This window comes from Balaenoptera borealis (genome assembly GCF_965194805.1).
Source record: "Balaenoptera borealis genome assembly, chromosome: 5".
Taxonomy (NCBI): domain Eukaryota; kingdom Metazoa; phylum Chordata; class Mammalia; order Artiodactyla; family Balaenopteridae; genus Balaenoptera; species Balaenoptera borealis.
The window spans coordinates 133,465,623-133,490,343 of NC_138862.1; positions in this window are offsets into that span (position 1 = coordinate 133,465,623).

Consider the following 24,721-nt stretch of genomic DNA (forward strand, 5'->3'; position numbering starts at 1 on the left):
ACTGACAAAGGATTAATCTCCAAAATATATAAACAGCTCATGCAGCTCAATATTAAAAAAACAAACAACCCAATCCAAAAATGGGAAGAAGACCTAAATAGACATTTCTCCAAAGAAGACATACAGATGGCCAAGAGACACATGAAAAGCTGCTCAACATCACTAATTATTAGAGAAATGCAAGTCAAAACTACAATGAGGTATCACCTCACACCAGTTAGAATGGGCATCATCAGAAAATCTACAAACAACAAATGCTGGAGAGGGTGTGGAGAAAAGGGAACCCTCTTGCACTGTTGGTGGGAATGTAAATTGATACAGCCACTATGGAGAACAATATGGACATTCCTTAAAAAAGTAAAAATAGAATTACCATATTATCCAGCAATCCCACTACTGGGCATATACCCTGAGAAAAGCATAATTCAAAAAGACACATGCACCCCAATGTTCATTGCAGCACTATTTATAATAGCCAGGTCATGGAAGCAACCTACATGCCCATTGACAGATGACTGGATAAAGAAGGTGTGGTACATATACACAATGGATTATTACTCAGCCATAAAAAGGAATGAAACTGGGTTATTTGTAGAGATGTGGATGGATCTAGAGACTGTCACACAGAGTGAAGTAAGTCTGAAAGAGAAAAACAAATATTGTATATTAACGCATATATGTGGAACCTAGAAAAATGGTACAGATGAACCGGTTTGCAGGGCAGAAATTGAGACACAGATGTAGAGAACAAACGTATGGACACCAAGGGGGGAAAGCGGTGGGGGGTGGGGGGGGTGTGATGAATTGGGAGATTGGGACTCACATGTGTACACTAATCAGGGAAGAATTTTTAAAGGCAACTTTTACAGTGAGGGCTACAGGGTGTGTGACTTTCTTCTGATTGGTTGGTATTGAGGTAACAGGGTGGTGTTCTAGGTATCTGGAATCCAGGACAATATAGACATAGAATATATCCATCATTATAGAAAGTCCTGCTAGACAGTGTTGCTCTAGACTCCACCAGCTGTCTGACCAAATTAAAACAGAAATTAACTTCATACTATTCATACATATTATATATATATAATAATATTTCTGAAATGAACTGTGGCGTAATGAATCAGCATTTTATGAGGAAGCATTAAATGAGATATGTCTCTACCTATAAAAGTTTGAGACTAGTTGAGTTCCACATAAACATTACTGAGTGCCCACTATGTGTCAGAACTGTGTTAAGCACTAGAGATAGCAAAGTCATGAATCAGATTCCTGCCTAGAAGGAGTTCATCGTCTAAAACGGGAAACATACAGGTAAACAAATATTATATTGCAGTATGATATGTGTTACCATTGAAGTGTGTTTGAAGTATAGAGTCAGCACAAAGGAAGGTTTAATAAACTATCTCTACCTTGAAGGTGGGAGAAAATTGGTATTTGAAGTACGTGAGAGAACAGGCAATATGTTAATCTAATTGGAGAAATAAAGATCTAGGATGATTTTCAGTTCATCCCAGGCCATTGTAAAAAGGAATAAACAAACTGATTTCTGGTCTAAAGGGCAAATGGTGAGCTGCGTCCCTAAGTATCAATAATTCAAGCTTTGCTATTGCTAAATTGGAAGACGGGTTAGGTTGGTGGGATTAGTAACACCAGCTGAGTTAATGTCACAGACTCTGTGTATTAACTGGGAAGCAATTGTTTAGAGAAGATGTAAGTTTGGTAACAAGAAAATAGTAACATGACTACTGAATCAAGACATGAAAGAGAATGAGATGTTGAATGAATTGGGGATAATGGCACACTAAGCTAGGGAAGTGGGGAAGAGGCAAGACAGGGTAAACTGTATTGGGAAAAAACAAAAGGGTCTTCTCTGACCCAGTGTTGAATCCAATCTAGATAACGTTGTGCTTTTCACCATAATTACACCAGCAGAGGAAGTGGAGCCCCAGAGGCCAGGTAGTTTTGTCACACACCCTCCGCCCCCCAACTGCCTTCCAGGTACATTGGTGCCTATTAAATACTTGCAGGATAAATATAATCTGTACCTATTGTGGTGGATCTCAAAATTCAGCAAGCAGAAGAATCTTCTAAGAAGCTTATTAGAAATGAAGATTCCCTGGGCAAGTCCCTTCCCCACCCCTGTAGGTTTGGCATGAGGTAAAGAGTTTGCATTTTTACTGAAAGTCCCAGTTATTATTATTATTTTTCGTCTCAGTTATTTCTGATGCAGGTGATCCCATTGACCACAGTTTAAGAAATATGTACTAGTTTATCAGAACAGTGAAATAGAGGAGGAAGAGTTCAGCTCACAAAGTTTTTCCCTTTCAAAAGAAGAAAAAGGATATGCAAAGATAATATTAGTTTTGATTTTCTATATCCAGAGAAAATTACATCTAAAGCAAATGGCAAAAGGTTCCAGAAATTAGTCATTACATGTGGAAATGGGCTGACCTCATGAAGAGTACTGGCTGAGAGGAAAATAACTGCTTGCACTTTAAGATTTTTTTTGATTGCAACACACATTTATTAGCAATAATTTGTTTAGTTCTATAATTGGGCACAAGTATAGGGCTTGTCTATCCACAGCTTTGGGCAAAACGCCAAGCAGAGACTGAGTGGAAATCAAGGCCTCTGTGGCAGCCAGTACGCTGCTCTCCATGGCTCTCAAAGACCCCTTTTAGGTTCCCCTGAGCAATGTTCCCACTTGGGATAAGGAGGCAGCTCACTGTCACTGTAGCTCACCATTATTGGTCTGCCCTAGACTTCCTTTCTGATCAAAATGAAGGGCTCTGCATCAAGTGATTTTCATGGAAAACCGGCTCCTCTGGACAAGGGAAAGGCATGACATGGCTGGTGTGGTTTGATGTTCTGTATCCCTGGGGATTAAAAGATCAGAGAGCGCATCTGTATTCCTTGGAACAGAACAGGAACAAAGGCTGGGAGTGTGGTGAGGTGTTTTGAACCTCTGTGGCTTCTTTTTGTTTGATTCTGGACTTCCCTTATAACTCCATTTAATTTAGTTATTACGTTCTTAAATGAAAAGTGTTTGTTCCTTTTGGAAGGAAGGGCAAGGGGGACCTGGGTAGACAGGACATCTTGGAGAGAGTTCTAAGGGGATGAAGTTGCTGGAGCAGAATGGAGAATAGGCTGGCCTTGCAGAAGCCTGCTGGGTGGATGTGGATAAGCTGATGGAGAAAAAGGTATAGCCTCAGGAGAGGTTAGAAAATGGAAATGCCTTTTTTCAGTGCTGAAAAATCTCACCGAGTCTTACTGTTATTGCCCTTATGCAGAGTTTCATCTTCCTCATTTGTCTGGGGTGGATATGAGTGATGCTCTCTCCTTCTGGACAGGAATATAACTACTTAGCCCAGGGAACAGAAGATATCACTACCAAGTGGGTCTCCCCACCACCATGCTCAGGAAAAGAGCATGAAAGGCTTCCTACATCTGAATGTGAATTTTTGGATGCCAATCATTTAGAGGAAGGCTAGGGAAAATACCCCTTCTGTGACACAGACTAGGATTGGGTGTAAGCTGAGGCAGAGGGACAGACTAGGGAAGTTAAGGGCTGATTAGAAGGAAGCACAATGGATGATGGAGAGTGGAAGGGGCAGTAGTGAAGCAAGAAGTGACAAGTGTCTAGCTCGGGATATCTGTTCTCAAAGAATGACCTTTGAGACACTTCCTCCTCCAACCTCCAGAGCTCCAAATAAACTATCTGACTCATGATGTGAAAACCCACATCATTCAACTGTACCATTAACAGAGGCCACTGGCTCTGCAGGACCACTGCTGATGCAGTTTATATTCCCTGGGTTTCCAATTTGAGGAAACTGTAACTATAGAACAGAATAAAAAGTCTCAACAGGTGCTGTTTAAATCCCCATGGGAACTCTCTCATTGTCTAAAGCAGTGGTTCTCAAAGTGTGGTCTCTGGACCAGCAGTGTTAGCATCACCTGGGAAATGGTTAAAAATGCAGATTCTCAAGTCCCACTCTCACCTACTCCATCAGACACTCTGGATCTTACCTTTGGGCCTTACAGGTCTTCAACAACTAGCCAACTGAAAACACATCTCCCCCAAAGTTCTGTAATCCCCATGTCCCTTAGCTTTAACCAGGTTACTGCTTTGGAATTGTTAGGAATTTTAAAAATTGGGGGGCACGTTTCATCCTTCTCACTTGGAGCACAGAAAGGAATATCTAATAAATTGAAAAAACTCAATGCTTCTCTCTCCTCACCCATTGTGAGTACTCTTAGCACATAAAATAAAAAGACAACTTTATTAGTAAAGGAAATCCATAGCAAATTGGAAAGCTGCAGATGCCACATTAAGATCAAGATCTTGCAAAATGCTTATTCTTATGGGATATACAGATATTTTGTAAAATTCATGGAAAGGGAAGAAGAAAGCAGGGTGGAGAGGAGTGGGCTGCAGAGGCATCAGTGACCCCTGCTGCTCAGCCTGTGCACCTTCCTGCAGGTGTCCTCATTATCCTTGAAAAGGGTGTTTCTCACCCTGAAAGCAATGCTCCCCCAGCAGGCCTGCTCTGACTACCTGTGGCATCTTCACCTTCTGCTGCCTCAAGTACCAGCCATATTTTCTCCCTGTGCCTCCATTTCCTCCTTCTTTCTTTTGTGAGATTGCCAGTACCTTCCTGTCTATTCTGGGCCAAGGTAGAACACATCTTGGCCTTCCTACTTCTACTGGCCACCTGATGACATGTCCCCCTCCCATTACCTTAATTGTGGCCTTGATGGGAGAGAGCTATGTTTATTCAACACGTACATACTCCCTTTTAGCTAAAGAAGGACTCAATTCTAATATTGCTTTACAGGTTGCTAGATTTACCAAATAGAAATGCAGATAAGTATGTCCTATGCCCTGCTGTATAGCATAGGGAACTCTACTCGGTACTCTGTGGTGACCTGGATGGGAGGTCAATGCAAATGGGAGGGGATATGTGTATACATATGGCTGGTTCGCTTCGCTGTGCAGCAGGGGCTAGTACAACATTGTAAAGCAACTATACCACAATTTAAAAAAACAAGTATGTCCTATGCAATACTTGGGATGCAGTTATACTAAAAAATTATTTGTTGTTTATCTGAAATTCAAATATAACTAGGTGTCTTGTATTTTACATGGCAAGCTCACTTCCAGGGAACTTCCAATTTCAGTTCCCGTTTCAGCAGCCTAACCCAGGACAGGCAATTTCTCTTAGAAAGGAACATATTTAGTCATAAAGATAAGGACAAGCTTATCTGTATACCAGCCACGTGTTGCTATATACTGATTACATATTGAAATGATAATATTTTCATATATCAGATTAAAATGTATTATGAAAATTAATTTCACTTGTTTCTTTTTACTTTTTAAATGTGGCTACTAGAAATTAAAAATTTTACTTGCATTTGCAGCCTGCATTACATTTCCAATGGACAACTCTGGCCTAGAGTGGAAGCCAAGTCGGGGAGACCTGATGACCATCAGGCCAGGAGCCAGGTGCCAGCCTGCACAGAAGGAGTTAGATCCTCCTCATTAGAAGCTTGTGTGGCTGAAATGGTTGGGGGTGTACAGAATCCTTGAGTGTAGAGTGTGTTCACAAAGTTTTCATTGTTTTTCTTTTCTATTCTGACCAAACCTTGGTGGTTTTTGAGTGATTACAGAACAAATAGGATTGAGACTGATGTTTCCTAGTAAGTATATTTGCAGTTGAATTATGACATTAGACTGAGACACAGTGGGAGGAGGCAGGATGGGGCTGATGCAAACGGTTAGTTGGGAAAGGTTCTGGTTCCTGGAAGCTGTGCTGAGTTGTTCTTGTTTACTCCTTCTTTTTCTTTCTTTGCTTTTATGGTTGCACATTGTTGGTGGCAGGACAGCTCTGACTATATTTGCTAGAAGCAGATGTCCACATTAATTTAGAATTTTAGAGATTGAAAACCATAGAGGGTGGCACTATGAAATATGGAAGAGGCAAATGAAAGTTTTGTCAGCCAAGTTCAATCTCTGTGAGTCTCCTGACTTCTGAAAACTATTTACAGAACTGGGTTCTTGGAAGTGGGACATCTTTTTATAACGGACAATATTTTAGGGTTTCAAAGTTTAGATCTAGGACTTAAATTCTCCTTGATCTCCCACTCTCTTCCTCCCCCAACTGCCTAAGCTTCTTTTGAAGTTCTTGGGAAGTAAGGGAACATTAGTGAAAGCAAAGAAACAAAAACTCAAGACCTTGTGGAGGCCAAGGGCTCAGTCTATGGTCAAATAACCTGGCCTTTACAAAGTTTCATTTAAAATCTCTATGCCAACCATATCAACCTGAAGAATCAGCTCTCAGCTGCAGGATCCACTATCTCGCCATTTCCACTTTTCCTCCCTGGTCTCATTACTCTCTGCCTGGGTTGCCACATTGCCCCCCATAGATGCCTTCTAGGATACGATGTCCAAGATGTCAGGCCAGTGGGAAGGAGTTGCTGCCACATGCCTTATCAACTGGCAATCTAGTGAATCTAGTGGTTATTTCATTAATCCACAGCCTTCCCCCAACCTGAGGTCTTCTTTTTGGCATTGTTGTTATTAATTTGAGGACTACTGTAGTACACATGTGACACATGGCTTTTCAGTAAGAAGAGCTGATTCAGTAATAGACTGGCAGAATGAGACACAGGGCTGTGTGCCAGATTCCATTTTGGGAGAAGGAGAACATCTCACTTTCCTTGAAGCCTTGAGATCTCAGACCCAAAAGAGACTGAGACTGAGTGTGTAGAAGGGGTGGTGGGTGCTGACCAGGAAATTTGAAAGTGTGAGAAAGTATTGCTACTAGCTGCACTCTTTCCCTCATGGGGAATCCTGGCTTGTCTAGAGGAGTCTGAGGCAATTGTATCTGGCTTGGAGTTCTGTCAAATGAAGCTGGAGATTTGCCAGAAACTCACCATCTACTGGTCACTGGTCCTTGTCCTGGATGAAATGGAAACTGGAGATGTAATGTAACTTTCTAGGTATAGGTGCCAGGACAAATAAAAACAAAACAAAAAATTCAGAAGTCTCAGGCTCAGCCCATCACACCATATTGCCAAGTGTCAACTATTAGACTCTGTCTCCCTTTGCCTTATTTACTGCCTACTCATAATCATGTTACTCACCACTGTGTTTGTTCTATCTTGGGTTTCATCCATAAGACAGTGCAGTTTAACATGTAAAATCAGAGCCAGTAAGGGGAGGGACAGGGTCTGGATCTTAGCTTCATATGTTGTGATGGTGGTTGGAGATAGGCAGCAAGACAGGAAAGGAACAGGACCCAAGGGCACTGCAAACTCCAGTCCTGGTTGAAGCATGAAGTGGTGGAATGCCCCAGCAGCTACAACAGTGATGGCGAATATAGGTAGGTGGTTCCAGTTATGTACTGCAGCAAAATAAACCATCCCAAAGTTAATGGTGTAAAACAAAAGTTTTTATTATGCTCACGAATTCTGTGTGAGATGGCTTGTCTCTGGTCCACATTGTCTGGGGCCTCAGCTGAGAGGATTTAAAGGCTGAAGATGACTTGACAACTAGGGCTAGAATGACCTAAATACTTGTTCACTCACCTGTCTTGTTGGACTTTAGCTTGGGCTGCTGGCCTGAATACCTACACATGACCTTTCAATATGGCAGCTTGGGCTTCCTCCTTGCATGGTGGCTGGGATCCAAGAGCAAGAATCCCAAGCGAAGTAAGTGGAAGCTACATATCCCTTTCTGACCTAACCTTGGGTGTAACACAGCAGTACTTCTGTCATACTCTCCTAGTTGTAGAAGTCCAAGCCTCTGATTAGAATCAAGTGAAGGGGACATAGACACCACTTTTCAATGGGAGAAGTGATAAAGAAATTTGGGGTCATGTTTTGAAACAAAATCTATCCTCTGACCACAGTTGTTTACATTCCTCCTATATGCAAAAAAACGTTTAATCCTTGCCAGCCCCTACAAAAGTCTCACTCCATTATGAAATCAGGTTCAGCCTCAATGTCTAGGTGCAAATGAGGCTCCCTGGGTTCCTCAAATCCGGGTCCCTGAGTACCATTTTTCTCAATCTGAAGACATGTGAACAGAAGAGATTATCTGTCCCACTGTGGTGGGACAGGCATGAGGTAACTGCAACAGACACTCCCATTCAAAAAGATAGAAAACAGGTTGCACACAGCAGCCACTGAGCCTTCGCAATTCTGCAATCCAGCAAGGCACATGTGACTAATTTCTTATTAGGGCTCAGTGCTACTATCTGGGAATATTAATTCCATGGCTCTTGACTCTGCTCTCCAGGATCTTAGTTTTATCCTCAGAGTTACTCTTCCATGTCCACAAGAAATAGACTCACAGGTAATGCAAGGAGTTTGGGGAAAGGAGGCAGCCAACACCTGGGCTACCTGTCCATAGGGAGCAGAGCTTTGACCCCTGGGTTTGGTTTTGGAGCAGGGATCTGGCCGTTCCTGGGCATAGAGACTGGTGATACAGTGAGACATACAGCCCTGGTCCTTGTTGAGGGGACTAGACAGAAATTAGTGTCCAATATCCCTCACACAAAGTGAGGTAGAGTGGAGGATCCAGATAGATGAGGGAATTTTATTATATACAAAGAGTGAAGCTATTTCACTCCCTGTGAAGGTCAAACCAGCAAAAACTTCATGCTTGTTTTTTTCCCCAAGCTTAATTCACTTCCTAGAAATCTATCAGAGCCATTTGAGAGCTGTATTCTTCACAGCAATATTAAAATAATGCACTAACGTGCTGTTTCCAGGTGGCACAGTAAAGGAATTTAACCTGAATTAGTTTTCCTTCAGAGCTACTAGGACATTTTAATTATCTCCTTACAGTTTATATGTCACGTACTTTCAAATAGGATTGAGGCAATATACGTTTAAAAAAAACAAGACTATCAACATAAAAATAAAGGATCAAAAACTGTGTAAATAGTATGCTAAAAATGAGAGTTACTTTAGTAACAGTAATTGGTATTAAATTTGCTCTGAGCTTCATTCCACAAAAAGGTTTCATGCAGCATTGTGTGTTCGACATATCTTTGACAGTGTACAAAAGTCTAAGTATTTGCTTCTGGAAATATTTACTTCCAGCTTCTTTAAAGATGAAGCTTCTCTTAGTGTATTTAGAGCATTGTTTAGAAGTTTATTTTGAATGGAATGTTTGAAGTTGGAGGGGTCTTGAGAGGTCATTAATTCCAGTTCTTTTTTTCTGCAGATGAAGGTTGGAGGATTTAAAGAGATTCAGAGGTTTACTCAAAGGTTAGACAGATTGAGCAGAGCTAGGGTTGACTGCTAGCCCCATATTCTGCTTATACCATAGAGGAGAGATTCTCAGGTCCTAAGTTTTCAGAGTTATTGCTAAATAAAGCTCAGTGAGAAATAAAAAGCTATAAATATTTGAAGTAAGGAATTATGATTTGATATACACTGGTCTTATTTCAGATATAAAGGGACTCTAAAGAGACATGAACCAGTATGGCTGGACAGTGGTGAGTACGAGGGGACTGAAGAAGCAGAATAGAGAGAGAGAGAAGGGTGAGATTGTAGACAGAGACCCCAGTGAAGCCAGAAGTCGTTCTTCCAGTCGCTGCCTTACAGGGAGGCTCCAGAGAAAATGAGATTCTGTACACCCCCAACCATTTCAGCCACACAAGCTTCTAATGAGGAGAATCTAACTCCTTCTGTGCAGGCTGGCACCTGGCACCTGGCCTGATGGTCATCAGGTTTCCCTGACTTGGCTTTCACTCTAGGCCAGAGTTGTGAAGGGCTTTACAAAGCAGGATTTGAGCAGATCAAAGAATTTCAGCCTCCACATGTTGTTTGCTGGCTTGCCTCCTCCAGTAACTAGTTAAGATTCAAGCAGAAAAGTAGGACCATGTAAGCGGTATAAAGGATTTATTACAGGGATGAGACGTCATGCAATTGTGGGAGCTGGTTGAGCAGTGTATGTGAGTTTGCTACCCTGTGTCTGTGCTGGGCCTGAGGTCACTGCGGTCAGCAGTCCAGAAGGGAAGATGAAGGTGAAGCAGGGGCAAGAAAGAACAAAGTAGAACCACAAAGACAAACTGGAACCCACAGCAGTCTCTCAATGCCTCCAAACCTCCAACCTTAACGATGTGGGTGACCTGCTGGCACACTTCACTCCAATGCTGCTCATGAACCTGGCCCAGGATTCAGAGAGCTAAGGAGGAGGTCCAGTGGGAAGTGGACAGAGCTGTGAGCCTGAGGCTGCCCAAAGCCAAGGTGGGCCATGAGATTGGTGAGTGTGAATGGACTGCAGCTGCACCTTCCCTGAAACACATCACTTCCACACTCATGTCTCCTGCACACTTTCCTGTGGGTGCAGCCCTAACCCAGGACCATGAAGGGAAGGGAATTCTGGGAAATGTAGTTCCATTTTAGCTAAAGAGACTTCATACCCACTACCACATCTATGAATTAAATTATCCTCTTTATCCTCCCAATAACCACATATTCAGTGTGCTAGCCAATGGGTTGGTGGGTTAGCTGTTTTTTTGGAGATTTTTAGGAAAGCTTAGAAAGGAGGTGTGTATGTCAGCAAGGACAATATTTCATGAAGCAAATTAGCAGAGGCATTCATGGAAGGGCACACTGATGAGGGTGTTACACAGTAACTTTTAAGGAACAAACTTTTCCATAAATGAGGCACATCTTTACCTGAAATTATAACTTCTAAACCAGAACAGTGCAGTCAGAATAGCTTGAATGTACTTTGTAAAAGAGCTTTTGTTTCATTTAGAGAATAAATTGAACCCTGGGAGAACCTTGATTGATTTGAGAGACAGAAAGAGGAAAGAGAAGAGAGACAGAAAGAAAGAGAGAGTGAGTTTGAGAGTAAAAAACAGCAGTCATCATGACCTCAGGGCAACATAGAGCAGATGGTTTTCCCTTGAAGTTTCTTTGTTATGGAACGCAAGTTCATGTGCCCAATGCACAATGAGGCCAAACAAACCGACACTTTGGAGTTTGGAGCAGAGAAATGTTTATTGCAGGGCCATGCAAGGAGAACAGGTGGCTTGTGTCCCCAAAACCCCAAACTCCCTGAAGGGCTTCAGCAAAACATTTTTTTTTTATTGAAGTATAATTTGTTTACAATGTGTTAATTACTGCTGTAAAACAAAGTGATTCAATTATACATTTTTAAAAAATATTCTCTCCCATTATGGTTTATCATAGGATATTGAATATAGTTCCCTGTGCTATACCATAGGACCTTGTTGTTTATCCATTCTAAATATAAAAGCTTACATCTGCTAACACCAACCTCCTACTCCATGCCTCCCGCAATGCCCTCCCTCTTGGCAACCACCATCTATGTCCATGATTCTGTTTCTGTTTCATAGATATGTTCATTTGTGTCCTATTTCAGATTCCACATATAAGTGATATCATATGGTATTTGTCTTTCTCTTTCCAACTTACTTCACTTAGTGTGATAATCTCTAGTTGCATTCATGTTGCTGCAAATGGCATTATTTCATTCCTTTTTATGGCTGAGTAGTATCCCATTGTATATTTGTACCGCATCTTCTTTATCCATTCATCTGTCAATGGACATTTAGGTTGTTTCCATGTCTTGGCTATTGTGAATACTATTGCTGTGAACATAGGGATGCATGTATCTTTTTTTTATTGGAGTATAATTGCTTCCTGTGCTTTATAGCATGTTCCCACTAGTCATCTATTTTACGCAAGTAGTATATATATGTCAATCCTAATCTCCCAATTTGTCCCACCCTCTTCAACCCCCTCTGTGTCCACATGTCCATTCTCTATAGCTATGTCTCTATTCCTGCCCTGTTAATAAGTTCGTCTGTACCATTTTTCTAGATTCCACATATATGTGTTAATATATGATGTTTTTCTGGCTTACTTCACTGTGTATGACAGACACTAGGTCCATCCACATCTCTACAAATGACCAAATTTCGTTCCTTTTTATGGCTGAGTTACATTCCATTGTATATATGTACCTCATCTCCTTTGTGCATTGATCTGTCATTGGACATTTAGGTTGTTTCCATGTCCTGGCTATTGTAAATAGTGCTGCAATGAACATAGTGTCCTTTTGAATTATGGTTTTCTCTGGGTATATGCCCAGTAGTGGGATTGCTGGGTCATATGGTAGTTCTACTTTTAGTTTTTTAAGGAACCTCCATACTGTTCTCCATAGTGGCTGTATCAATTTACATTCCCACCAACAGTGTAAGAGGGTTCCCTTTTCTCCACATCCTCTCCAGCATTTATTGTTTGTAAATTTTTTGATGATGGCTATTCCTACTTGTGTGAGGTGATACCTCATTGTAGTTTTGATTTGCATTTCTCTAATAATTAGTGATGTTGAGCATCCTTTCATGTGCCCCTTGGCCATCTGTATGTCCTCCTTGGAGAAATGTCTATTTAGGTCTTCCACCCATTTTTTGATTGGCTTGTTTGCTTTTTTGATATTGAGCTCCATGAGCTGTTTATATATTTTGGAGATTAATCCTTTGTCCGTTGATTCGTTTGCAAATATTTTCTCCCATTCTGAGGGTTGTCTTTTACGTTTGTTTATGGTTTCCTTTGCTATGCAAAAGCTTGTAAGTTTAATTAGGTCCCATTTGTTTATTTTTATTTTTATTTTCATTACTCTAAGAGGTGGGTCAAAAAAGATTTTGCTGTGGTTTATGTCAAAGAGTGTTTTTCCTATGTTTTCCTCTAAGAGTTTTATAGTGTCCAGTCTTACATTTAGGTATTTAATCCATTTTGAGTTTATTTTGTGTATGGTGTTAGGAAGTGTTATAATTTCATTTCAGCTGGATATATGCCCAGCAGTGGGAGTGCTGGATCATATGGTAATTCTATTTTTATTTTTTTGAGGAACCTCCATACTGTTTTCCATAGTGGCTGCACCAACTTACATTCCCACCAACAGAGTAGGAGGATTCCCTTTTCTCCACACCCTCTCCAACATTTGTTAGTTGTAGACAGCAAAGCATTTTTAAAGGCAAGGTGAGGGAGGGATGTGGTTGGTTGTTGCAAACTTTTTGGTGTAGGAATCCTTTGTTCTTGCAGCTGTCCACATAGGTCAGGTCACCATGTTCCTGTAAATCTCCAATAAGACAAATGTTATTCTCTATTCTGCAACTTTTTACCTCTATATGAGTAGAAAAGTGTTACACCCTTAAATGTCAGAGCCTTGAGAATGGGCTATCCTGTATATTTCAGGCTACAGGCAACATTCTTAACTTGAAGCAAAAGTAATAGAATACCAAGGTTAAAGTAAAAGAAACAGATCTAATATCAAGTCAAATTTGTTCTTCCTTATTACATCTTCAGATATAAACTACAAGGCAATTATTAAACATACCTTTTGGCCAATCTTTCCTTGACAATTCATTTGGATGCCCTTTGATTGGGACATTCTTCCTCCCTCCCCTTTAATAAAATTAACATGCACACCCCCCAACTTTCTTATCTGTCTGAAGGCTTAACAAAACTTGCAAGGCTTTCTTGGACCACATGCCAACAGAAGAGAAAACCCGGACACAGGACAGATGTATTTGCAGGTTTGTACACAGGTCTCAATGCAGAGGCTGCCTCTCCAAGAGCAGAAAAATAGAGGATAATACTAGCTTTACTTTGCTTTGTTGTTAAGTGAGTACAACAAAAATGGGCTAAAATCAATGACACAGTGACCATCTAGGGAATGAAGAGCGTCACGTGGTGCTGTGCCCTGTTGGGAGCAATGAGAGGCATTGGATTTGCTATAAATTTTGAGGAAGAGTTTGTCTCGGTCTGTGAATCAGTAAAAGTCTGTTCGCTAACAGACTTTAGGAGCTTACCATCCAGTGAGACAAGAGCTTACGTGTTCCTGCCGTTTCTGCAGTGCACATGTGTTTGGTTTTTTGAGGTGGGGTGCTTTATTAATCAAGTTCTTTCTAATATTAGAGCATAGTTTTTTTTTTAACATATTTATTAGGAGTATAATTGCTTTACAATGGTGTGTTAGTCTCTGCTTTATAACAAAGTGAATCAGTTATACATATACATATGTTCCCATATCTCTTCCCTCTTGCGTCTCCCTCCCTCCCACCCTCCCTATCCCACCCACCTAGGTAGTCACAAAGCACCGAGATGATCTCCCTGTGCTATGTGGTTGCTTCCCACTAGCTATCTATTTTACGTTTGGTAGTGTATATATGTCCATGCCACTCTCTCACTTTGTCACAGCTTACCCTTCCCCCTCCCCATATCTTCAAGTCCATTCTCTAGTAGGTCTGTGTCTTTATTCCCGTCTTACCACTAGGTTCTTCATGACTTTTTTTTCTTCTTCCTTAGATTCCTTATATATGTGTTAGCATATTGTATTTATTTTTCTCTTTCTGACTTACTTCATTCTGTATGACAGACTCTAACTCCATCCACCTCACTACAAATAACTCAATTTCGTTTCTTTTTTTTTTTTTTTTTTTAATAAATTTATTTATTTATTTTTGGCTGTGTTGGGTCTTTGTTTCTGTGCGAGGGCTTTCTCTAGTTGTGGCAATCGGGGGCCACTCTTCATCGCGGTGCGCGGGCCTCTCACTATCGCGGCCTCTCTTGTTGGGGAGCACAGGCTCCAGACGCGCAGGCTCAGTAGTTGTGGCTCATGGGCCCAGTTGCTCCGCAGCATGTGGGATCTTCCCAGACCAGGGCTCGAACCCATGTCCCCTGCATTGGCAGGCAGATTCTCAACCACTGCGCCACCAGGAAAGCCCTCAATTTCGTTTCTTTATATGGCTGAGTAATATTCCATTGTATATATGTGCCACATCTTCTTTATCCACTCATCCGATGATGGACATTTAGGTTGCTTCCATGTCCTGGCTATTATAAATAGAGCTGCAATGAACATTTTGGTACATGACTCTTTTTGAATTATGGTTTTCTCAGGGTATATGCCCAGTAGTGGGATTGCTGGGTCGTATGGTAGTTCTATTTTTAGTTTTTTAAGGAACCTCCATACTATTCTCCATAGTGGCTGTATCAATTTACATTCCCACCAACAGTGCAAGAGTGTTCCCTTTTCTCCACACCCTCTCCAGCATTTATTGTTTCTAGATTTTTTGATGATGGCCATTCTGACCAGTGTGAGATGATATCTCATTGTAGTTTTGATTTGCATTTCTCTAACGATTAATGATGTTGAGCATTCTTTCATGTGTCTGTTGGCAATCTGTATATCTTCTTTGGAGAAATGTCTGTTTAGGTCTTCTGCCCATTTTTGGATTGGGTTGTTTGTTTTTTTGTTATTGAGCTGCATGTGCTGCTTGTAATTTTGGAGATTAATCCTTTGTCAGTTGCTTCATTTGCAAATATTTTCTCCCATTCTGAGGGTTGTCTTTTGGTCTTGTGTATGGTTTCCTTTGCTGTGCAAAAGCTTTCAAGTTTCACTAGGTCCCATTTGTTTATTTTTGTTTTTATTTCCATTTCTCTAGGAGCTGGATCAAAAAGGATCTTGCTGTGATTTATGTCATAGAGTGTTCTGCCTATGTTTTCCTCTAAGAGTTTGATAGTGTCTGGCCTTACATTTAGGTCTTTAATCCATTTTGAGTTTATTTTTGTGTATGGTGTTAGGGAGTGTTCTAATTTCATACTTTTACATGTACCTGCCCAGTTTTCCTAGCACCAATTATTGAAGAGGCTATCTTTCCTCCACTGTACATGTTTGCCTCCTTTATCAAAGATAAGGTGACCATATGTGTACGGGTTATCTCTGGGCTTTCATGCTGTTCCATTCATGTATATTTCTGTTTTTGTGCCAGTACCATACTGTCTTGATTACTGTAGCTTTGTAATATAGTCTGAAGTCAGGGAGCCTGATTCCTCCAGCTCCATTTTTCGTTTTCAAGATTGCTTTGGCTATTCGGGGTCTTTTGTGTTTCCATACAAATTGTGACATTTTTTGTTCTAGTTCTGTGAAAAATGCCAGTGCTAGTTTGATAGGGATTGCATTGAATCTGTAGATTGCTTTGCATAGTAGAGCCATTTTCACAGTGTTCATTCTTCCAATCCAAGAACATGGAATATCTCTCTATCTATGTGTATCATATTTAATTTCTTTCATCAGTGTCTTATAATTTTCTGCATACAGGTCTTTTGTCTCCTTAGGTAGGTTTATTCCTAGATATTTTATTCTTTTTGTTGCAATGGTAAATGGGAGTGTTTTCTTAATTTCACTTTCAGATTTTTCATCATTAGTGTATAGGAATGCAGAGGTTTCTGTGCATTAATTTTGTATCCTGCTACTTTACCAAACCCATTGATTATCTCTAGTAGTTTTCTGGTACCATCTTTAGGATTCTCTATGTATAGTATCATTTCATCTGCAAACAGTGACAGCTTTACTTCTTCTTTTCTGATTTGGATTCCTTTTATTTCTTTTTCTTCTCTGGTTGCTGTGGCTAAAACTTCCAAAACTATGTTGAATAATAGTGGTGAGAGTGGGCAACCTTGTCTTGTTCCTGATCTTAGTGGAAATGGTTTCAGTTTTTCACCATTGAGGACGATGTTGGCTGTGGGTTTGTCATATATGGCCTTTATTATGTTGAAGAAAGTTCCCTCTATGCCTACTTTCTGCAGGGCTTTTATCATAAATGGGTGTTGAATTTTGTCGAAAGCTTTCTCTGCATCTATTGAGATGATCATATGGTTTTTCTCCCTCAATTTTTTAATATGGTGTATCATGTTGATTGATTTGCGTATATTGAAGAATCCTTGCATTCCTGGAATAAACTCCACTTGATCATGGTGTATGATCCTTTTAATGTGCTGTTGTATTCTGTTTGGTAGTATTTTGTTGAGGATTTTTGCATCTATGTTCATCAGTGATATTGGCCTGTAGTATTCCTTCTCTGTGACATCTTTGTCGGGTTTTGGTATCAGGGTGATGGTGGCCTCGTAGAATGAGTTTGGGAGTGTTCCTCCCTCTGCAATATTTTGGAAGAGTTTGAGAAGGATAGGTGTTAGCTCTTCTCTAAATGTTTGATAGAATTCTCCAGTGAAACCATCTGGTCCTGGCTTTTTGTTTGTCGGAAGATTTTTAATCACACTTTCAATTTCAGTGCTTGTGATTGGTCTGTTCATATTTTCTGTTTCTTCCTGGTTCAGGCTCGGTACATTGTGCATTTCTAAGAATTTGTCCATTTCTTCCAGGTTGTCCATTTTATTGGCATAGAGTTGCTTGTAGTAATCTCTCATGATCGTTTGTATTTCTGCAGTGTCAGTGGTTACTTCTCCTTTTTCATTTCTAATTCTATTGATTTGAGTCTTCTCCCTTTTTATCTTGATGAGTCTGGTTAATGGTTTATCAATTTTGTTTATCTTCTCAAAGAACCAGCTTTTATTTTTATTGATCTTTGGTATCATTTCCTTCATTTCTTTTTCATTTATTTCTGATCTGATCTTTATGATTTCTTTCCTTCCACTAACTTTGGGATTTTTTTGTTCTTCTTTCTCTAATTGCTTTAGGTGTAAGTTTAGGTTGTTTATTTGAGATGTTTCCTGTTTCTTAAGGTAGGATTGTATTTCTATAAACTTCCCTCTTAGAACTGCTTTTGCTGCATCCCATAGGTTTTGGGTCATCGTGTCTCCATTGTCATTTGTTTCTAGGTATTTTTTGATTTCCCCTTTGATTTCTTCAGTGATCACTTGGTTATTAAGTCGTGTATTGTTTAGCCTCCATGTGTTTGTATTTTTTACAGATCTTTGCCTGTAATTAATAGCTAGTCTCATAGCATTGTGGTCGGAAAAGATACTTGATACGATGTCAATTTTCTTAAATTTACCAAGGCTTGATTTGTGACCCAAGATATGATCTATCCTGGAGAATGTTCCATGAGCACTTGAGAAAAATGTGAACTCTTTTGTTTTCGGGTGGAATCTCCTATAAATATCAATTAAGCCCCTCTTGTTTAATATATCATTTAAAGCTTGTGTGTCCTTATCTATTTTCATTTTGGATGATCTGTCCATTGGTGAAAGTAGGGTGTTAAAGTCCCCTTCTATGATTGTGTTACTGTCGATTTCCCCTTTTACGGCTGTATTTGCCTTATGTATTGAGGTGTTCCTATGTTGGGTGCATAAATATTTACAATTGTTATATCTTCTTCTTGGATAGATCCCTTGATCATTATATAGTGTCCTTCTTTGTCTCTTGTAATAGTCTTTATTTTAAAGTCTATTTTGTCTGATATGAGAATTGCTACTCCAGCTTTCTTTTGATTTCCATTTAAATGGAATATCTTTTTCCATCCCCTCACTTTCAGTCTGTATGTGTCTCTAGGTCTGAAGTGGGTCTCTTGTAGACAGCACTTATATGGGTCTTGTTTTTGTATCCATTCAGCTAGTCTGTGTCTTTTGGTGGGAGCATTTAATCCATTTACATTTAAGGAAATTATCAATATGTATATTCCTATTCCCATTTTCTTAAATGTTTTGGGTTTGTTATTGTAGGTGTTTTCCTTCTCCTGTGTATCTTGCCTAGATAAGTTCCTTTAGCATTTGTTGTAAAACTGGTTTGGTGGTGCTGAACTCTCTCAGCTTTTGCTTGTCTGTAAAGGTTTTAATTTCTCCATCACATCTGAATGAGATCCTTGCTGGGTAGAGTAATCTTCATTGTAGGTTTTTCTCCTTCATCACTTTAAATATGTCCTGCCACTCCCTTCTGCCTTGCAGAGTTTCTGCTGAAAGATCAGCTGTTAACCTTATGGGGATTCCCTTGTGTGTTATTTGTTGTTTTTCCCTTGCTGCTTTTAATATGTTTTCTTTATATTTAATTTTTGATAGTTTGATTAATACGTGTCTTGTCGTGTTTGTCTTTGGATTTATCCTGTATGGGACTCTCTGTGTTTCCAGGACTTGATTAACTATTTCCTTTCCCTTATTAGGGAAGTTTTCAACTATAATCTCTTCAAATATTTTCTCAGTCCCTTTCTTTTTCTCTTCTTCTTCTGGGACCCCTATAATTAGAATGTTGGTGCGTTTAATGTTGTCCCAGAGGTCTCTGAGACTGTCCTCAGTTCTTTTCATTCTTTTTTCTTTATTCTGCTCTGCAGTAGTTGTTTCCACTATTTTATCTTCCAGGTCACTTATCCTTTCCTCTGCCCCAGTTATTCTGCTATTGATCCCTTCTAGAGTATTTTTAGTTTCATTTATTGTGTTGTTCATCGTTGCTTGTTTCCTCTTTATTTCTTCTAGGTCCTTGTTAAATGTTTCTTGCATTTTGTCTATTCTATTTCCAAGATTTTGGATCATCTTTACTATCATTATTCTGAATTCTTTTTCAGGTAGACTGCCTATTTCCTCTTCATTTGTTAGGTCTGGTGTGTTTTTAACTTGCTCCTTCATCTGCTGTGTGTTTTTTTGTCTTCTCATTTTGCTTATCTTACTGTGTTTGGGGTCTCCTTTTTGCAGGCTGCACATTCATAGTTCCCGTCGTTTTTGATGTCTGTCCCCAGTGGCTAAGGTTGGTTCAGTGGGTTGTGTAGGCTTCCTGGTGGAGGGGACTAGTGCCTGTGTTCTGGTAGATGAGGCTGGATCTTGTCTTACTGGTGGGCAGGTCCATGTCTGGTGGTGTGTTTTGGGGTGTCTGTTGCCTTATTATGATTTTAGGGAGCCTCTCTGCTAATGGATGGGGCTGTGTTCCTGTCTTGCTAGTTGTTTGGCGTAAGGTGTCCAATACTGTAGCTTGCTGGTCGTTGAGTGAAGTTGGATCTTGGTGTTGAGATGGAGATCTCTGGGAGGTTTTCGCCATTTGGTATTACATGGAGCTGGGAGGTCTCTTGTGGACCAGTGTCCTGAAGTTGGCTCTCCCACCTCAGAGGCACAGACCTGATGCCTGGCTGGAGCACCAAGAGCCTTTCATCCACACGGCTCAGAATAAAAGGGAGAAAAATATAGAAAGAAAGAAAGAAAGAGGATAAAATAAAATAAAATAAAATAAAGATAAAATAAAATAAAGTTACTAAAATAAAAAATAATTATTAAGAAAAAAATTTTTTTAAGTATAAAACAAACAAACAAACAAAAAATAACAGACGGACAGAACCCTAGGACAAATGGTGAAAGCAAAGCTATACAGACAAAATCTCACACAGAAGCATACACATATACACTCACAAAAAGAGGAAAAGGGGAAAATATATATATATCGTTGCTCCCAAAGTCCACCTCCTCAATTTGGGATGATTCATTGTCTATTCAGGTATTCCACAGATGCAGGGTACATCAAGTTGATTGTGGAGATTTAATCCGCTGCTCCTGAGGCTGCTGGGAAAAATTTCCCTTTCTCTTCTTTGTTCGCACAGCTCCCGGGGTTCCGCTTTGGATTTGGACCCGCCTCTGCGTATAGGTCGCCTGAGGGCGTCTGTTCTTCTCTCAGACAGGATGGGGTTAAAGGAGCAGCTCATTCGGGGGCTCTGGCTCGCTCAGGCCGGGGGGAGGGAGGGATACAGAATGCGGGGTAAGCCTGCGGCGGCAGAGGCCAGCGTGACGTTGCACCAGCCTGAGGTGCGCTGTGTGTTCTCCCGGGGAAGTTGTCCCTGGATCATGGGATGCTGGCAGTGTTGGGCTGTGCAGGCTCCCGGGAGGGGCGGTGTGGATAGTGACCTGTGCTCACACACAGGCTTTTAGGTGGTGGCAGCAGCAGCCTTAGCGTCTCATGCCCGTCTTGGGTCTGCGCTGATAGCCATGGCTCGCGCCCGTCTCTGGAGCTCCTTTAAGCGGCGCTCTTAATCCCCTCTCCTTGTGCACCAGGAAACAGAGAAGAAAAAGTATCTTGCCTCTTTGGCAGGTCCAGACTTTTTCCCGAACTCCCTCCCCGTTAGCTGTGCTGCACTAACCCCTTCAGGCTGTGTTCACGCCGCCAACCCCAGTCCTCTCCCTGCGATCTGACCGAAGCCTGAGCCTCAGCTCCCAGCCCCCGCCTGCCCTGGCGGGTGTGCAGACAAGCGTCTTGGTCTGGTGAGTGATGGTTGGCACTGATTCTCTGTGTGGGAATCTCTCTGCTTTGCCCTCTCCACCCCTGTTGCTGCACTCTCCTCCATGGCTCCGAAGCTTCCCCCCTCCACCATCCGCAGTATTTGCCCATGAAGGGGCTTCCTAGTGTGTGGAGACCTTTCCTCCTTCACAGCTCCCTCCCACTGGTGCAGGTCCTGTCCCTATTCTTTTGTCTCTGTTTTTTCTTTTTTCTTTTTCCCTACTCAGGTACGTGGGGAGTTTCTTGCCTTTTGGGAGGTCTGAGGTCTTCTGCCAGCCTTCAGTGGGTGTTCTATAGGAGCAGTTCCACGTGTAGATGTATTTCTGATGTTTATGTGGGGAGGAAAGTAATCTCTGCATCTTACTCTTTCACCATCTTCTCCTCAACCCTATCATGGTAATCATTTTTAAGTGTACAGTTCATTAGTGTTAAGTATAATCACATTGTTGTGCAACGGATGTCTGGAACTTTTTTTCTTGCAACGTAAATCTTTGGAACTCAAGCCAGATTATTTGGCTCCTGTAACTTATAGTTTAAAAACATATGAACTTTTACTTTTGTTTATGTTTTGACAATGAGAGCAAATTCACATGTGTGTGAAGGGAGAAGGGAGTTAGGAATACAACATCAGGTCAGCTTAACCATTGTTACTGGACCCCAATCTTCTGGCAGGTGCTGTTCTGAGCCTAGTGAAGTATATGAAATCTCAACAGTATGGACAGGCGCCTCAAGGCCAGTACAGGCCCAACAATTCTTCCCAGAGCATGTCCTGTGTATTAGGGGTCTCCTGAGAAAAAGAACCAATAATATGTATATATGTATATAAAAATACCTATGATAAGTAATTGACTCACATGATTATGGAGGCTGAAAAGTCCCAAGATCTGTAGTCAGCAAACTGGAGATCCAGATGAGCTGATGTTTCAGTTTTATTCTAAAGGCAGGAAAAGACTTATGTCTCAGCTCAAAGTAGTCAGGCAGGAGGAGGTCCCTCTTGTTCTTTTTTATTTATTATTATTGAAGTATAGTTGATGTACAATGTTACATTATTTTCTGGTGTACAACATAGTGATTCAAAATTTTTGTACATTGTATTCCATTTAAAGTTATTATAAAATATTGGCTATATTCCTTGTGCTGTACAATATATCTTTGTAGCTTATTTAGTAGTAGTAGTTTGTGCCTCTTTATCCCCTTCCCCTCTCTTGTCCCTCCCCCTTCCCTCTCCCCACTGGTAACCCCTAGTTTGTTCTCTGTATCTGAGTCTGTTTCTGTTTTGTTATATTCCTTCATTTGTTTTACTTTTTAGATTCCAATTATAAGTGATAACATATAGCTTTTGTCTTTGTCTGACATTTTACTTAGCATAATACCTTCCAGGTCTATCCATCTTGTTACAAATGGCATAATTTCCTTCTTTTTTATGGCTGAGTAGTATTCCATTGTGCACACGCACACATGTGTGTGTGTGTGTATCATGTCTTCTTTATCCACTCATCTGTTGATTGACACTTAGGTTGTTTCCATGTCTTGGCTATTGTGAATAGTGCTGGTATGAACATAGGGGTGCATGTATCTTTTTGAATTATAGTTTTGTCTGGATATATGCCCAGGAGTGGGATTGCAGGATCATATGGTAGTTCTATTTTTAGTGTTTTGAGGAATCTCCATACTCTTCCACAAATTTACATCACCACCAACAGTTCATAAGGGTTCCCTTTTCTCCACATCATTTCCAACACTTGTTATTTGCGGTCTTTTTTATTTACTTGATCTTTCTATTCAGTTCTTCAGTGGATTGGAAGAGGCCCACCTAAAGAGAGAGGATCCATCTGCTTTACTCCTTTACCAATTCACATGTTGATCTCGTCCAGAAACACCCACATAGACACATCCTGAATAATGACACCAAATGTCTGGGCACCTTGTGGCTCATTCAGATGGACACATAAAATTAATCATCACACTGCGGTTAACACTGAGTGTTTCCAAGATGACTTTGGGGACTGTGGACAAATTTAACAGCTGTGTGACCTTAGACAAGTTGTTTAACCTCTCTGTGCCTCAGTTTCCTCATCATAAACTAAAGATGATAATTGTCCCTCTCTCACTGAGTTGTCTTAAGGATTAAATGAATCAGTATTTGTAAAACACTTAGAAGGGTGCATGGCAAGTTGTAAGTGTAACATGTGCTAAATGCAATTTTAACAAATATCCAAAGCTCTGTATTTGTTTTGATGTGCAGTACAAAGAAATATAATTGGCATGATTTCAGGGATATTTTTGCTTAGGATGAGGCTAAATAAAAAACATTAGGTTGATTTAAAGTCAAATATTAAGTAAATACTAGTATAAGATGTACGCGAAATGGTTAAAAAAAATGAGAAAGTGGAAAGTGAATGATTAGGTTTTGGAAATACTATGAATGAGAAAAAATAAGGTCATATCTACGGTGACCAAACAACCACAGCTTGGTTTTCTGAGGGATTTTCTGGGACACAGGGCATTCAGTGCTAAAACCAGGAGAATCCCCAGCAAACCAGGACATTTGGTCTATCTATATAACTACAGTTTGGTATTTATCCCACAAACATTTATTGAGCACCTGCATCGTTCCAGGCACTGGGGGCTTCCAAAGAGCCTCTAAGGAGTTGGCAGTGGAATGGACCCTTGGTTCTGCTCTTGCTACTGTTATGTCTGACTTTAAGCAGAGCTCTTCATTTTCACTCCATCTGTTTCTTAGTCTGCAAAGGAAGTGGTTGGAATAAATGATCTCTAATCCCTTCCAACACTGGGGTTCTTCAATATGAAGCACACAGGACGTCTGTTATTGCTAAAATCTCTACTCCCACTAATGTCCAGGGTGAGAAAAGAACAATGAGCAAAGAATGCATGTGATTCTTTTCTTAGCTCTCAATTCCAGCCTGAGGTAGGGGAGAAAATGAATGTAATTGAGACTCTCCCCTCTCCTGGGGTCCCAACCAACCACCACCATGACACACTAGGATCCTTTGAAAAGATCTCAATAATGCATGTTGTCAGGAAATTGGCAGAAGAGAGCCTTCCTTACAGGTTTAAGCAAGTAAGTTTCCATGAGAAGCACCTGAAGAGTTCATCAGGGGGAGAAGAGATGTTTATGATGCTCAGGGATACAGGGTGCTACAACTGTGGTTGTGTTTGGAAGTGAAAAGGAATCTTTGGTGGTAAGAATAGGATAGGTGATTTAATCAGTTAAGAGGCTCTTGTTTAGAGCCTTATTTCTCCTCATCAAATGACCTTTTGGAGTTGGCAGTATTCCAAGTTTCAGGCAAGTTATGTTACATAAGAGTGTATCTCCTTGACCATCTGTCTTTGTGTAAAATCATCTTACAGTTATGTCTTGGAAAAGCTATCTCACACAAATCATTATTTATACATATTTTTTCCAGAATCAGTTTAATGTAACAAATGTTTATTAGTGCCCGTTATGAGCTCAGTTCTGTGAAGTCAGAAGAGCAATGAGGATCTCAGTTGCTGGGAGCCGTGGCTAAGGAAGCATGACAGGAATCCAATCATCACATTATACTGATGATGCTATTTGTGGAAAACCTGAGGATTTTAATCTGGAACCAAGGTTCACTTTGTATGAGATATGGCAGACAGCAGAGGCTTTGGGTATGGAAAGTCTAAGTTTCTAGG